Below are 17,774 nucleotides of genomic sequence, written 5' to 3'. Positions count from 1 at the left end.
AAAGTTGTCCAAATAAGGCTAGACTGAGAGACATCCCCTTCATCACAGGGTACTTCACTGCCTCCCTGAAGACAAGTGATACTTCCCCCTTCCTCAAAGAGGCATTTGCAGGTGAGGCAAATAATATTTCAGGTGGAAGTTTTTGCTACAGATTATGAAAATTCATGGTATTACCTTTTGTGGTTCTTTTCATGTATTCAGCATACATTCCTAAAGGTATTGATATAATAGCAAAGCAATGGTTTGGCTCCAGAATCTGTTTCCCATGGAAAACAGCGCTCTTTTCATCCGCGGATGCCTTTTGTCCGATGGAGCATCTTTGCTGATGGAATAGGGAAGGAAGAAATACTGATAAATTCCCCCTTCCCTACAGTCACTTGCATCCCCCAACAGTATAACCGAGCTTGGAAAAAGGGAACCATTAACATTAAACACTAAAGTGAACAAAGTGGAAGAGGTCTGGTTTCCCTCAAGTTTCAGCAAAGAGACCTGGAAACTATATAGAAAGAATAAAATCTATGGAATCTGGTTTGAGGGAAAAGCCACTAAGAGCTATTTTCTACAAAGGGCTAGTTAAGAATAACCACACATGAAAGATATATTTACAGTTAAGCCACTTAGGCTTGTTCTTAATATTTTTTTTATTGATAGAAGTATTTGTACACTGCCCCAATTCAAAGAGACAGTGTGGTTTACTGTAACTATTAAAATAATAGAACAAAACACCACTGTTTCAAAACACCCCAGCTTGTTTTCAAGCCCCCCCCCCCAACAAAAATAATCTCATCAAGAAAGTCTGGATGAAATCAGACAGCCTATAAAATAAATATTTTTTTATTAAAAAAATAACACAATCCCTCCACACCATTACTGAGAAAAGCCTAATGGGGGAAAATGGTCTTTGAATACCTTGTGAAAGTCTAGCAAGGTGGGGCCTCTATGAACTTCAAGAAAGGTTGTTCCACTTGAGAAGTGATGCTTTATGCTTTCCTATAAAAATGAAACCCTTAATAAGCATTGTTATTGTGCTCATGTAGGAAGATTTTCAGTGTTGCGGTTAATCCCATGTCTTTGCCATAGAATTAGGTTACTAAAGTTCTGTGAGCTTAAGCGGGGTAAGATTAGTATATTTTTAGTTAATGATTGTGTTTAAATAACATGCTTATCCATGGTTAACTTAATGATTCTCTGTTCACACAACACACCAAAACATAAATCAGCCAATTTAGTTGGGTTTGTACAACATGGTAGGCTAAAACATTGTTAGCTAGTTTTTGGAAATGTTATTGTTATGTTTGCACAATGTACTGAGCTAAAAATTATGTTAATGAGCACATGAAGCCATTTTAACTCTGTTTACATTAGCCAAGCATTAGAGTTTACTAAGTTGTCTAAATCTGGCCACATTTTGGGGCTTCCAGAAACTAGAATCTTCATCTAATTTTTTAATGGGTCACAAATGATGACTGTTTCATATATGGATAATGCAGAATGCAGTAATCCTAAACCTTGGCTAAAGAGCCATGCACAATATAGAGTAAGATGTAGCATGCTCATTTAGCTGAATTGTCATCCTTAGCATGTCATGTGAACACAGCCTTAAAAAAATAGTGCCAAAGTATTCTATAGATATGGCATGCTGGCTGGAGAATTCTGGGAATTGAAGTCCATAAATCTTAAAATTGCTGAGGTTGAGAAACACTGCTATAGACCCTGACCTCGAAACTTTAAAAAGGGAATAGAGATTGGTGGTAGCAGTTAGATAAACTATGTTTTGGAGCAGGGCTCTCATTTGTTTTCCATCAGAAATGCCAGCTGACAAGGAGAGAACCAGATAGGCAGCCCTGTACAAGGCAATTCTGTCACAGGACAGGCATCATCATTGTTCTGGATGGAAGAAGGTATATCATAGGAATTGTTTAGGGACCTGTATACGGGTAATCCCCAGTTTAAGAATGAGTTCTGTTCCCAAGATCTGTCCTTAAGTTGAATTTGTATGTAAGCCAGAACAGTATTATTGTATAATACTGTATTAGTAGTACAGTAGAGTCTCGCTTATCTGACATAAACGGGCCGGCAGAACGTTGGATAAGCGAAAATGTCGGATAACACACAGTAACAATTGAGTGTGGTAAAAAAAAAAAAAAAACCTGATCCGCTGCGCCTGTTGCAATCGATTTTTGTGTTGCGGTGCCACGCCGTCAGGAGCAACATGAAAGAGTACACTCACGCTCGCAAACAAGCAGACACTTTTCTCGTCGCCGATTTATGCATGTTGTTGTGTTTTTTTTAGGGGCATTGGATAAGATGGAATGTCGGATAAGCGAAGGTCGGTTAAACGAGACTCTACTGTATTGTGTAATGAACTCGAACCATTGTGTATTTAACTCAATTCATTGTGTATTTAACTTTTGCTACAATAGAATCCGTTCTTAGCTATGGGTTGTCCTTAAACTGGGCATTCTTAACCCGGGGATGTACTGTACATTCCTTCCTCTTTTCTCCCTTCACTTCTTGTTTTTAATTCATAGTTATTCTTCTAGATAGGACCTTTGTCATGTATATGATCACTGAGGGCTTGATTCTTAATAACGGGAGAGAAATAGTTGAAATGTTATGTTGACAATCCCTCAGACTATTTGTTATATTGGTCCACTGTTTTATTTGTCCTGGACTATCAGTATTTAGAACTATGCTCATTCTTCTATTTCCATTTCTCAGCACATCAGTGATTGATTCAGTGTAGTTTTTGCTTTCTGTTCCTGGCTTCTCTTCTCTTTAGATAAACTCCTGGCATCATTACCTATCAACAACCATATATTTCAGCATTAGTTTAGATTCTGATTTGAATCTGAATCTGAAAATGCCTATTTCTTGACATCAATTGCAGTTGAACATAGAAATTCCTAAGACAGTTATTTTAAATCTCATCACCGTAACGCCCAAATAATTGATAATCCAAAGTTTAAGTAGCTGTTAAGTAGCTGTTAATAATTAATTCTACTCTTTTTCTTAACAGTGGGACTCTAATCTGGATATAGAACCAAAGCTCCCTTAATCATTTAATATTATTAATTTCACCTGATAATTTGGCCCATTTGAAGCTGAGTTCAACATTTTTCATGCAGGCATAGAAAAATCTTCATAGATAAATTAATACTGATATAAATGCGTGAAATTAACTAGTGCAGTCTATCCATCATGTAGGCTGAGTTTTCCAGCATACCTTCAGCTTTTGTTTATGTAGCATGAGCTGAACAAAGTGGATTAGGCTTTTCTCTTGGAGAAGGTTTTGCTTTAATCTTTTTTATTAAGCAAATATTTTTCAAAGTTTGACATTTGGCTTAATTGCATTCAGGGAAGTGTCTGCTTCCAGTTCTAATTCAGAATAAAACCTCTTGTTCTAATTCAAAAATTTGGATGATGGGTTCATTCAGAGGAATTATGTTGTCTTTGCAGGACCAGAGGTCTGGTCTAATTCTTGCTTAGGTTATGTGACTAGGATAGAAGGGAAAAATCAGCTGTTTGTGCAGCAATTTGCATTGTCTATTCTCAGTTCTGTTGTATAAGCCAGAGGTTCTCAAACTTTTTCAGTTCATGGCACCCTTAATGTGTCTGTAATTTTTTTTAATATAACTTTATTAAAATACTGCACATAAAATATAGAAAAGCACAATATATAAACATATACAAAAACAAACCTACAAATACAAAACTAAATGTCTAACTACACATATATAGGCTATTTTTCTCTACTTCGTAATATAATTCATAAACGGACTCCAGCCTTTAGTAAAAGTCTCTGTAAATTTCTTTCTAGAAACAGACTTGTCAGTTGTGCCATCTCGACCAAATCCATAACTTTAAATATCCAATCTTCGATGGTTGGAGCTTTGTTATTTTTCTATTTCTGCACGTATAATAATCTTGCAACCATAATCATATATAACAATAAGACACCCTGCTTTTTATTCCATTCTTCTTCCATAAGTCCTAGTAAGTAGAGTTCTGGTTTTATCTGAAAAGGGATTCCCATTATTTTCATCAATGACCTGTGGATTACTGACCAAAACCTTTTGGCCACTTCACAAGTCCACCACATAGTGCCTTGGTAATTTCTTCATGGTGCCCCAAGGCTAAAATTGTAAACTACCTTGAGATAGTAGTTCATGATCCTGCAGCACTCCTGTGAATTCACTGTGGTGCTCTGGGATGCCACGGCTCACAATTTGGGAACCATGAATATAAGCCTTTATAAAAGGAATATACAGCAGGTGGGATGGATAAAATATTCATGTCCTGCTTGCCGTAAACATGATGTCGTTGTGGATATTGCAATACATGCACTGATTTCCAAACACAAGACTGTGCTAAGCATAAGTCAAGCAAATCTAGAATGAAATATGGATACATTTTAAATGAAGGCATTTCTCATTCTGTAAATTATAAGCATACATATGCATAGGAAGATATTTATTAAAACTGATCTGGATCTAATTAGTATTTTTTGTTGAAACAGATGGCACAGTTCCAGATATGATTGCAATCCTGTTCCCAAGTATGTGTCTGTAAATCCAACTGAAATTCACTGGTGCTAATTTCATAGTAAGTATGCAAGAAACTATGCTATAAAGGTTTTTAAGATTGTCAGGTGAAAATCTGAACAAATTATGCTGAAATATTCTTTGTCATTATGTGTGCATATAATCAATTAAGATGAAGATAAATCATTAAGAAAGTTACATTTGGGTATTCTGACCCAGAATTCATTTATCAGTTACTCTCAGATATTGTTAAAATAATTAAAAGATGCATCTACTGGTTTCAGAGAACAGCATTCTCCCAATGTAACTTCTAATCATTAAATGGTATCTTAAAAATATAACAAATAATGAAAATTGAAACTTACATAACAGCATAAAACAGATCAAAACAAATATATAATCCTTGAACCAATTAAATACTTTAAAATCTAGGATAATGTAAATTTCTGTCAATTTATCACTTCAAGCAAAGCAGATTGCAATAAAATCTTTATAACTTGCTTGAAATATTAAGAAAGTATTAACTATACTTTCCTTAAGGAAGTTCCATACTTATGGAATTCCACCAAATATCAAGATACAGTAGATTTTTTTAATTGCTTTTGTGCAGGTCACTCTCATTCTCTGTTGATGTTTTATTAAAGCATTATAAACCTAATGTTAAGACAAGAATGTTCTGTTTTAAAGGCAGCAATAATATAGCAATAGTACCAATGATCAATTAGCCACCTTATGCAAAGGTGTTGTTGAGAAACTTACCTACTTATCTGGTCCTTCTCTTATCCAAATCTCAGTTTTCATATGTACTGCAGTATTTTTAAGCTAATCAGAGTGCTGCAGGATTATCCTGACTTCTACTTCTGGCCATCTAAAGCATCTTGCTTAAAAGCATTGCCCAATTATTATCCTGAAGTGACAAAAGCATTTGTAGGTACTGTTGCTGACTCATATACTTTTAAAGAAATTGTAAGTGCATACTGAGACTGTTCCTTTGTATGCTTTCCCTAAACTGGGGAAAAAAAATGTTGCAGTACTGCACTATATTTGGGCTGAATCTTTTTGGCCTTTGCGGACTGAGAGATGCCAGTATGCTGTCTCATTTGTATGAAATGGAATCACATTCCTTCACCCTTCTGGTTAGTAGAGTAGCAGTAAGAAATATAAGACTGCAGTATCGCATTTACAAGCAATGCACAAGCAGGCAATTTGATTAAGCTACAGTAAGAGTTTCTAGGAGGCTTTAGAATGTGTAAGAAATGGGCAAGAAATAATACCTACATTAAGAGGTAAAGACTGTTGCAAATCAAGCTTGTTTCTTAATGACTACCTATACATCCCTGTGTTTCTTGAAAACCATATGTAAGTGGTTTGCTATTGTTTTTTCCCAGCCAAGATGCTTTTTCAGTTTCCCAGTATGGCCTGCAGCTCTGGAATTACCTGGTGATTTCCCATAGAAATACTAACCAGCTATTTAGCTTTTCTCCAGATCAGCCCAGGTTGCCTAAGTCTCCCATCTTCTGTAACAATATTGGCATTCAATTGAGTGATGTAATCAAACAAAAACCCTCAGCAGATCCACAGTCTAAAACACTCAAGGGGGTCAAAAATATTTCCGTGTAAGTGATAAACCAGTTCTATTAATAAAGAAATATTGGCAATAGCAAGTTTCAAACATTGTATTTATATTATATTCTTTATATACAGTTGTTTATAAATATAATATTTTAATATTATATATTACAGTATTTATATGCAATTATATATGAATAATTATAATAGGAAGAGGATGAACTATTCTTCTGATATTCACTTTGGCAAGTCACCATCTTTTAGCTTAACAACTTTGCAAAGGACGAAGTAGGATAATCTGGTTTGAGTCATCTTTGCCTCCCATAGGTTGGGAGGATAACTACAGGTGTAATAAAATTAACTACTTTACAGTTTATGCTATCAATAGAGTGGCAGCAACTTAAATCAATAAACAGTTTTTATTGTCATGAACGATCGTAAGTTGGGCAAGATCAGGCTAATTAAGCACAGGAGAGAAAACAGAGACATTGACAAACATGTCAGTGATAAACCTTACATGTGAAAGAATACAGTTTCATACCATGTTTCTTGTGTAAATAACCAAGGCTATCTGCCACTTGACAAAGCAGGCAAGCTTTTTCTATTTAGCACTTTAAATAATTGGCTTTTATCTCACGCCATCAGTATCTTAGAAATAAATCCCACTGGTCTTAGTAGGACTTAGTTCTATTCAAATAATTACAGTTTAAATATTGTGTTAAAAAGGTCTTCTCAACCAGAAGTAGCATGTTAATATTATGGCTCTAACCAAAATAATTAATATTAAATTAAATGTAGAATTAACTTAAATTAAATGCAATATGAGATACTGTTATCCTTTTTAATTTCAGCCTTTTGAAGACAGCATTTGATTTGGCAGACCACTGTGTAACATAGCTGCTGTAAAAAAATATGTTATTAAGAACCAGAAATGTGTTTTAGTGTGTGTGGGCAGCAATAGGTAGTGACATTTCAGGGACAAGAATGCTGAAATAATTGCCTTTGCCTTTGTTTCTAAGATATATTGCCATGTAAGTCATGATACTGATATTTTACAATTAACATTCCAGAAATTGTGGCAGGGAGGTGCATACACTGACTGATTCATACAGTAATTCATGCAAGTAAATCCTAGCATAATGGTGAGCAACTGTTAACTGATCTGGGAATGCATGTGTACAAGTAAAGAAGTGCCAAACATGCTATCTCATGTTTTTATTTATTTATTTATTCCATACAGAAATGCCTCTTAAAGGAGGTCTGCTGTGACCCTTGATAGCAATGTACTTCTATTTAATATAAACATAACATTACTATTGATTTAATATATATAAAATTAACACTGGTTGGGTAACTCCAAGTTAATGGTATTAGCCATCCAGCAAACATCACAGCTGATTTTTCTCCGTTCTTGTATTTTTTGTTATATATGTATGCGGCTGTGTGCATCTCATTTCTGATGTGATGGGTTGTGTAATTTTTGAAACCTCATAATTGTGCAAGCTTACTTTCTCTGAAGACAAATTCATACCAATCAAGAAATGTTAACAACATTTTGTAAGATAGATCTATGTTATTTATTATTCTCTCTGTGTTTGCCTCTTTTTATGTTTACTGAATAGAACATGACTCTATAGATTCTGAAATGAGAAAGCAAATATAAAAAATCCTCTTGGTATAAAACTATCAGTTGTGTTTCATCTAATTAGCATCTCAAAATAGAATGAATAGGGGGAAAAAAACTGCCCTGAAGATAATGCTGTTGATTACTTGTCATTCTTTTCTTGACCCTCCTCCAAAAAGCTTCTAAGCAGGATAAAAGTATGCATTCTTGATGCACTCGTAACCCCATAAACATGTCCTTCCCACTCTGGTAACCTCCAGTTGTAGACCTCAACTCCCATAATTTCCAGCCAGCAAGATCGATTAGGAATTGACTAAATTTAGAGCTTAAAAGCCTCATAGGAAACACACTTAGTTCCTAATTATGTAGGTACTAATCTTCTTCTTCTTTTGTTTGTTTTTAAAAGAACTTTATTAAGTTTCAACAAAGAGTAAAATATAAGGAAACAGAAAAAAAAACTTTGAATAAGGGAAAAGATCAGGACAGGAATGAAATTTAAAGTACAAGAAAGAAAAAGTAAAAAGGAAGAATAAGGATAACGTCTGACTTTCTTTGGTACAGGAACAAATATATAATACATTCGCCTCTTAATCTAGTATTTAAACTAATACAAAGTATTTCTATAACCTTAAAAGATATCAGTCATTAAATTCCAAAATTATTTTGGAAATATGGATTTTGGAGGTACTAATCTTCTAAGTTTGTTCCCTCAATTTCTTTAGGCCTCTGGTTAAGAAAAGCAGCAAGCTAATTGTTTACTTTGGCTAAACTCCAATACCAGTGCTATCTCCACCTAGTAAACAACTGTAGCAACCCCCCCCCTTTTAATTAGTTGATCTGATATTCCATTATTTGCTTGTGATCATCTGAGGAAAGTGCCTAGAAAGGCTCCATAAAAATTACTTTGTCGCAATCATAAATATTGAAAGGGACACTGAGCCCTTGGGTAAAAAGTTCAGACAATTCAAGGAGAATTAGTATAGCTCCCAGAAAACCTGCATCTATTTGTGAGTAAAATTAATGCCTTTAGGGTTTGTTGCTTGGATCCACTTTGCACTTTGCATGATATGTTCCCACCTACTTACCAAATGATACGTCTGAGCATGTCATGTATACAGGACCAGTGATTAGCTATGGGTGCCCTATTTTAATGTATTTTTCTAAGTGATTGGATATGAATATCACCAAGCTTCGGTTACAGTCCGTACAGTGATGATGGCAAAAAGTCTAATTCTCCATGACATGGTACCCACTCCAAGTGAGCCAAAAATGTAAGCTTTCATGTAGAGGTTTTCTACATTCTGGCTCCAGGGGTGAAGAAGCTGACTGCTGTGCAGCTCACTGTGACTAATTTGCATGGAATATTGTGGATTAAATCATAATTTTAGACTCTACAATTAAAGCAGTACCAGAAGGTATAGTTTTGGCATAGGCTTATCTAGTTAAACAGGATGCATTTCAAATGACATAGCTTGAAGGAGTAACAGGTTTCTTGGAGAGGTGAGGCCCTCTATGATCTTTCCCTATCCTGGTTAATAAGAACAACCAGAGATGGACTGGTTGACTGATGTGATGGAATATGAGGGTGAACTTGGAAGATGGGGGGAAGAGATGCTGCCTAGAGAACAATCATATAAAAGAGAAAGGAGTCTGCAACAGAGTAACAGCCAGAAAAAGACACTTAGGAAGGACACACCCTAACTACTCAGGCGGTAAATAGGGAGGGTGGCAGGTACTTTCAAACTTGCAAGATTCTGTTAATGTAGCCTTACAATAAAGTAGAAGAAGCTCATCTAGTCATGTTTCCTGTATGGTTTACCTGGAAGGACTGACATCTGGTGAGAATGGTAAATGCTTTATTACAAGAAGAGTTAGTGTAGTGATTTGGGTATTTATTGCCACTATTCCAAGAATGGCATTTTTGAGCATGTGTTGGCTACTCAGCTCTTGATTTTTCTGAACAGTGTATGTTCTAGATCAGGGTTCCCCAAAGTGGTCAATATTGACCGCCAAGGGTCGATGAGACTATCCATTATTGTTCTTGTTATTATGGTTGGTTGCACAGTCAGCTAGATGTTTAGACTGCATTTGGCATTTTTATCCACCTATTGAGTGGGATAATAGGATGATATTATTATTATTATTTATAGTACTATTAAAGTATTAAGTATTTATTAAATTATTTTCATACAATGTTTGAAGGAGATAATTGTAAGCAGTTATCAGAACCTATTCTACATTAGAACAGAAATTAATATAGAATGGTTCTAATACTGTAAGTACTTAAAGCAGAAACTATTCTACTATAGCACTTAGTCATGATGAATAAAGAATTATTTATGTCTTGAAATATTTAAAATAGTTCATGTTATAGTGAAAAGGAAATGGTTTTTACTTATACTGAAATTTAACACCTTTCCACTAAGAATTTCCCAGCTTTAGTTACCAACTTCATAGATGATCAACTGTGTTCTCTTAGTGTCTGTTGATTATTATTATGTTTATTATTTCATTGTTTTAGTTTTTGAGATATCCTATTTTTGGTTTGCTCATGAACACTCAGCATTCGTCAGATTGGGGCAGTTTATGAATGCTGTTAAACAATAAATAGTTGCACCCAACTTTATATATAAGGCAATACCTATTGCAAACTGCAACAAACCATAAAAACTATTCTTATCTAAATAGGAACAATGCATTGGCTTATTAAAGTAAAGGTAAACTGAGGACAGTATGTCAAATGTGGGGGTGGAGAAAAAGGAGAGAGTGAAAGCTAAAAAAAAAAAGGAGAGGCAGAGCGACAGACAAAAACAGTGACATCATAAGTTCTAAGTAGCAACAAGTTGAACTAACATTCCCCTTTTTATTGTAATGTCACCTGTGTATGAAAAGTAAAATTGCTCAGCAGTCATATTTCAGCCAGAATAATTCCCACTGTAGATCATTTTACAGCAGCAAAGTTGAATGTGTATAATTAGAGACAATGATCACTTCAGTGGAGAATTTTTTCTTACATATTTCCACTCAAAAATATTTTTCAAGCAACAATATCTGTTTTGCTTCACCAGGTAAATCAGGACACATCTAGAAAATGAACACATTAGCAAGAAAATCTGTAAAAGAGAGAGAGAGAGAACTGAGCTTGGAAAAGTTTTAAAGAAAGAAATAAAACATGTTGCTGATGATGATTCAACCTAAAAAACCCTAACCCTAACCCTAGAGGGACAGCTGTATTTTAAGTCTCATTCATAGTCTTCAACACATCTAATAATTGTATTCTGTGTCAACAGAAAAGCATTTTGTACGTCTACCTCAAAACTTGTTATTCCAATAATAAAAACAAGATTTCTCAAATCCTGCAGCTTTATACTTATCCCTTTCAACAAACCCCAGGAACTGATTATGAAGAAAATGTGGGCAATTTTGCATCATGTTAGTTCAGAAAATCTAAATCTAAATATGAAGTGACGCAGGTCTTGAAGAAATACAGGGTTAAGACAATCTCTTTAGCTTTGATTTATTTTTCTCTGAGTTTAGAAAGCAGCAAATGCGTCATTAAAAATGCTATGCCTTCTAGCAAGTTATCTGTCTCTCTACTCAGACAATAACTAACTAAAAAGATAATACCATTGTCAATTGTTAAAACAGAGGCCTCAGTGAGAGATACTTATTTTTATTTTATTTTTATTTTTATATAGCAGGATTTAATAAATATATGTATATTTGAAAAATACACACACAACATTATCATATAGGAAAGACTCCCAGAAAATTAATTTGGGAATGAAAAGTCTCAAGGACCATTATGATAGGAATAAGTATTCAACGCAGGCATAGCAGGCATCCCCAACTTTTTATGACCAATCCAATGGTCTCGTTTGTAATTCTGAGAACATGTTTTAGGCACTCTTACAAATGATTGCTATGGTGGAGTTGGCCATAGTAACTTAGACCATCCTCACAAGTTTGAAAAATTGCACTATGTTCTTCTCTAGCCTCCCAAATGCTCATTACCCTTGCCTTCAGCTTCCTTAAAAAAAAAAAAAAAAGTAGGTGGTACACTTCCAAACAAAGCATTGTGCTGCAGATCTCTTTCCCATCTGGCTATAATAAAACATTCTATCCATTCTATTTTCTAAGAATGCCCCCAGCAGATGTGAGGGGCTTAAAACAGTCTTGGAAAAAAAATTATACTTGAGTCTAGCATTTTATTTTGTAGCATTTAGTTTTTCTCTCTTTCTACCCCCCCCCCCCATTTTAAAGTAGAATGAAATAAAATAATCCGGTGATGCCTGGAACTATGTAGACAACAAGAGGATATTTATATTTTGGATGGGGGAACTATATTAAATACAGTTTTGAACTATGACCAAAAACTGGGAGGGGGAAATGTGGAATGAAACAGTAGAAAAGGTTTAGGGTAAGAATCCACAAACCCATGTTTTGCCTTGGAATGCAACTTTTTTAAAAAATGAAACACTCCTTTCATTTCCAATGTTGAACCTACATCTTTGTTTTTATAAATAGAAATTAAATATTAATAAATATAAGATTCTCATTTACTCCTTAGTCTCAAATATAGTAGAAGCAGCATATAAATTGTCACATATGTTATAAACAGTTTTAAATACAAGGGAAACAACAAACAAACAACCTACAGTTGTTCATGGCTGTATCTTCTAATCTAGGCACTACCCGGAATAGCTCCATAAATTGACAATAAACCAAATATCTCTGATGTTGAAAATACAAACTATTTAATTAACATCTGGCAAAGTATGTCTAATAGGTGGCACTCCAGAACTTCATCATCAATCTATGAAATTATCTATCTATGAATCTGATAATCAATATCTGATCAAAGAGAACATGAGACGAAATGTTTGTCAGGATTTGATAAATGAGGCTTGAACAAAGGAGCCATGAACAAAGGAGATTATCCATCCCAGGCAGGCAGAGATCAATGTTTAGTCATGCTAGATTAGCAAGGGTAGCTGACAGAATAGCCAGAAGCTAACAGACCCGTCAGTGTGTTCCTTGCTTTCTGAAAGCTACAGGTGATCAGAGCTATTCTATTTGGACATCAAGCAAGATCAACAAAAGGAAAATAGATCTATTCTTGCTTCTCTAGTTTCTATTAAAAACTGGTAATTACTTTAAGCTTAAGCAATTTATTCAACTTGTTCTGCTGGGAAAACAAGTTTCCCCTGACAGCTGTTCATTCTACTGATTAATTTCATAACCTCACAGCTCCACTAATTTTTGTTTAGTTTCCTTACTTCATGGTTTGGGTAAATCTCAGCAAGGTTAGACCTGCAGAAGGTAATGAAAGAGAATCTAAATATTAAAGTTATGCAGCAAGCATCTGGTTATAAGCAAAATAGTTTGAAAAGCAACCAGCAGTAACTCCTTGTATTCGGGAAACTTGACAGAAATGCTTTAGCTATGGGGGTGCATGTATTTATTTAGTTGTAAAAAATCTCAATAATGAGACTGATAGTGGGTTTGTTGGTGCATGTCTTCATTACTTAAATAGTGGAGGTCCACTGATACTGGTATAATTAAACTGGGCATACAAAGTCTGGTTGAATTCAGATATTTCCCATTATCCCCAGCCAATAAGGCTACTGTTCAGGAATTGTGGGAATTATAATCCAAACATTTGAAGTGCACCATACCTCTACCATAAGCCAACAGAAGGGATATGTGAAAAGTTCTATTACTACTTTTACTAACACCATTGCTACTTCAAATTCTTTGTTAATGGTGATACTTTATTTATGGCCAGTATGTCTATGAAAGAGAGCAAAAGGCTAACTGATCTTAGAGTCAAAGAGATCCAGCTTTGGAAGTTTCTTTTGCAGACAGCTCTCTAATGATAATGTACAATTTACAGAAGTTGAGCTATGCCTTCATCTGTGCTTCTCTCATTTACTTAAAAAAAAATCTCAAATATTCTACAAAACTAGATGCCTTCACTCAAAGAAAGCTATAATAAGTATAGTGCTCCTGGAATTTCTCACCACTTGGAACACTGGCCATGTTTGGCTCAAGGGCACCTTCACTTTAACAGGGTCCAATTTGTGCTCTAATGAGCTATGGATAAAATACCCAAGGCTTCTTCCATTTTATATATAGATGTGTTCTAATTTCTGTTTTTCCCATTGGGTTTTCTTTTGATCTGTATCTGTCAGGCCCAGCTCAAGAACAATGGTGAAACAGTCCATTTGAGTTAAGTTCCTTTATTTGCTTACACCTATAGACGGAATCTTGCCAGATTAAATCTATACTTCTGCATCAAGTGGATATACCCTGGGAGATTCTAGGGAGTGGCTATCCTGAACCTCTTTTGCTTCCAATGCTCTTCCTGTGGACTGTGTTGTCTTTTGACTCCTTCCCCTTCCTGGAATGCACCATCTCCTTCCCGATAGCCTTGATCTCTCACATCACCCTACTCTTTGTAGCTACATTCCATCACTGTATCAGACCAGGCAATTTGTAAAGAAGTTGGAAAAGAGTAAAGTTGGTTAAGCCTTCCTCCTCAGTAATTTTCCAGACAAAATCAGCCTATCCAGATGTAGATTCTCTTTACTGAGTTTCATCTAGCCCTTAACTATCAGACTTGCAGAATGCATACTCTGCTCATTTGCACAGAGTTATTAAGGTGACTCACAAACAGGACAATAGTCCTAGCCTGAAAAGTTGCATGTAATTGGTTTATAGTACATATTCTACAGAAGGTCTCTAGTTAAAATGAAAATGTGGCTAATGTGTGCTTCTGAACCTGACTGCATTGGATTGTTTATAAATAAATGAAGGTGAAGTAGCAATGCTTACACCACTTTAATTGTGAGCAGTATACATGTTTTGATTTATAGAAACAAGTATTATGTATTTCTGACTCCCATGGCAGCATCTAGCTGCCATTTTTTAAAAAATAAATTAAAAAAAAATAATTTTATTAAAGATAATATTATATAGATGAAACTAATATAATCTACATAGGAAAAATATATAAAAAGAAAAAAAGGAAAAAATGGAAAATAAAAAAGTGCAGAAAAAGCAAAAAAGAAAAGAAAAAATAAGAAACCTCCTCCTTCATCCCCAGCAAGTATAATCAACATTAACAACTTATTACCATCTCTTAAAATAAAACCAACCATCTCCTTATCCCATATCTCACCCCATTCTCTGTAAACAAATCTTTAAAACCTCATCACTCCATCTTAATCAGCAGAAGCCCATTAAGGGTTATCAGAAATGACAACATAACTATTACAAACTATATACAATGAGCCCACTTTGAATCCTTATTTTTACATTTATATCTCATTCTCTATTTAAACAAATCCCCCCATCTCATCTCCTCAAATAAACAAAACCTTTAAAACATTGTCACCTGGTTCTGGTCAGCAAAAATCCGTTAAACATTATCTAAGCTAGCAAGCCATTTATTTTAGCCTTGATCAAATAAACCAATTTTGTATTCTTTTCCCTTTCTCCCAACAACCTTTAGTCTCCTCAAATAATATCCTAACATCTGCTTTCTTTTCATCCCAAAGTCACTGGCACATTTAACAAGCCCCTTTTGTAAATCCAGTATAAAAAGGTTATCCGCATCACTCTTCTGGTTTATTATTTGCATGTCTTTTTTAACTGTTAAGTCATCAGTTGGTTTCATTTGTATATCCAATATTTCATCTTTTTGTATATTTACTGTTTCATCTTTTTCCATCTCTTTCTTATAAGCTGTCATTTTAAAATCCACATTCAGATCAATTTCAGTTTTATTCGATGGAACTTGTTCCTCTTGAGTGACACCATTTAGTTTTTCTATCATAGCAGATAACTTTAAAATTATTTTCTTAGCTCAGTAGTCATAGATCTCTGTCACTGGATCATTGATGTATTTATTTCCTTCTGGTGCCCTCTAGTAAGCAATCTTCAAAGACATCCTCTCAGTTTTTCCAGATGTAAACATAGAAAGTTTCCCATGGGAAGGAATCTTATAGTTAATTTCAAAATTTTAAATCCAGTCCATCTGGACCCTTTGAAACTTTCTGAAATCAACACTTTAATCACCCTTTTGCTGTATATTAAAAAAAAAAAATCCCAAGCCATAAGTTCATAATTAAAATTTCTTTCTTAAAGGATTGAAAAAAAAGCTCACCCAGTGAATATGATCCAACTTGTGGTTCTGAAGGTTCTCAATCTTAAAAAGCAGTAGAAAATAAAAGTAAAATCCAAAATGATTAAGAAGTGAGGTTTGGCTGAACTTTGAGTCCATAAAGGCTACATTGATGGCTATGAGCTTGATAGAATCTTGCAACTCCCAGCTGTTTACAAGCCAATTGCAAAAATGTTGGTTTCTACCATTTGTTCACAAAAAAACAGCTGCCAGTGTACATATGGGCAATCTCAAGATCTTTCTTTTCTCCAGAGAGATTTCAGTGGTCCAGATCCAGCTGCCGTTTTCAGCCATAATGTCTCCTGCTGTTTGTGAGATGTCAGTTCGCCATTTCCTCACTGGAAGCTTTTTCTGATGGCAGCATCTAGCTGACTGGGCAAATCTTGGAAGCTAAGCAGGGTTGGTGCTGGTTGGGGAATTGAATTGGGAATTGCCTGGGAATTCCAGGTCTGTGGGCTAGACTGGGAAATTAAAAACACCAAAAACAAAATCCTTGAAAGAAAGCAATGGCAAATCATTGTAACACTGCCAAGAAACCTACACGGGTACAATCATCCAGAGTTGAGCTGTTTAATTATTTCATATTTATGTTATTTCTGATCAGCACAGAGTGTCTTGACTTTAATTCTGATCAGATAGGAAATCATGTTCTGTAAGTTCATATCTCAGTATCTTAAATATCTCCCCAAATGGCAATGTGCCCATTGCTTCCTGTTGAAGCAATAAAAAAATTGCCAATTCATTTGGATTATGCATCATTTAAGCTACCAGCCAAGTAAAAAGGCATACATTATGCAAAGAATGAATTGCACTATGCTTGAGATCTACTCCACAGTGTCCACAGATAATGGCTAGTTCAGCTCTGAATATAAGACATTTCCTTGAAATAACTGTTATTAGATCAATAGTATAAAGGTTTTAATATTTTCTCTTAAACAATTGTACTCTACTAGCAGTATTCCCTTGGTCTTATTGCCCAGTAGGAACCCCGTTCTTATTTTTACTATTTGTTTAACACACAATAGATTTCATTTTTCCTGCTTGTTTTAATTAAATGTATATAAATGTACATTTCCCAGATTACACTTTGAGCTAGCTCCTCAATGTGAAGGTTATATATGAAGCAAAGTCCCTTTTCAACATGCTGATATTTAATGAGGCATTCAGTAGTTCACCCTTTCCAAACAAACATTTGGTCATGGGGTTGATTTAAGCCTTCTTCAATTAGCCATTCAGAGGCTAGAATATACTCCAGCCCTATGGCTTCCCAAGGAAAAATAATAATTTTGCTGACGCCCTGCTTTTGCAATACCTGAGAAAAGGATGTTTTCCCTCTTCAAAGATTTTTCCTAATAGCCATTTCATTCCCTTGCTCCTTCAGTGAAGTTAATAATGGGAAGGGGCTACAACTGAGAACATGGTGTAACCACACATTCTCCTCCTGAGATTCAGTTGCCCCAGATGTCAGGAATGGAGGAAGATGAAAGGTTTTATAGCATAGATTATGACTTCTTAAGTTCTGACACACATAAAACTATGCAAGGACACATTTACTATTTGAAGCTGTAGGATAGGCCACCCTTGCTTAGAAGACAACTGCTCACTGAGTGAACACATTTCTCAAAATCTAATTATGGATTTTTAAGAAGATACTTATTTGACTCTAAGTTCCATTTCAGTTTTATTTTTACATTTTGGTCTGCAGTACTATTTCCTATGCTTATTAAATTCATTCTGATAATTACATCAAAAGAATAATTAGAATAAAATAATTTAGTCATGAATTCAAAATCTTAGCTATCCAGAGATTATAGAAAAAGGTCATTTTTCTCTTCTATTCCACTGGAAA

General features: G+C 34.9%; 1 long non-coding RNA gene across 2 annotated transcripts in view; it reads left to right on the top strand.

Annotated features, from left to right (window-relative positions):
* The window catches only part of LOC112540846 (uncharacterized), a 43,992-nt gene that overhangs the window by 9,255 nt on the left and 16,963 nt on the right, over positions 1-17,774 (top strand). For both annotated transcript variants that reach the window (XR_003084901.2, XR_015796409.1), the window contains exon 2: positions 4,520-4,605. This is a non-coding gene — a long non-coding RNA (uncharacterized LOC112540846). The remainder of the gene's footprint in view (positions 1-4,519; positions 4,606-17,774) is intronic.

This window comes from Python bivittatus, unplaced genomic scaffold (genome assembly GCF_059951505.1).
Source record: "Python bivittatus isolate LINGU-HERP-01145 unplaced genomic scaffold, Pbiv_v1 ctg000330_np1212, whole genome shotgun sequence".
NCBI lineage: Eukaryota > Metazoa > Chordata > Lepidosauria > Squamata > Pythonidae > Python > Python bivittatus.
Note: the sequence above shows the minus strand (reverse complement) of the source record. Positions and strands in the feature narration are given on the sequence as shown.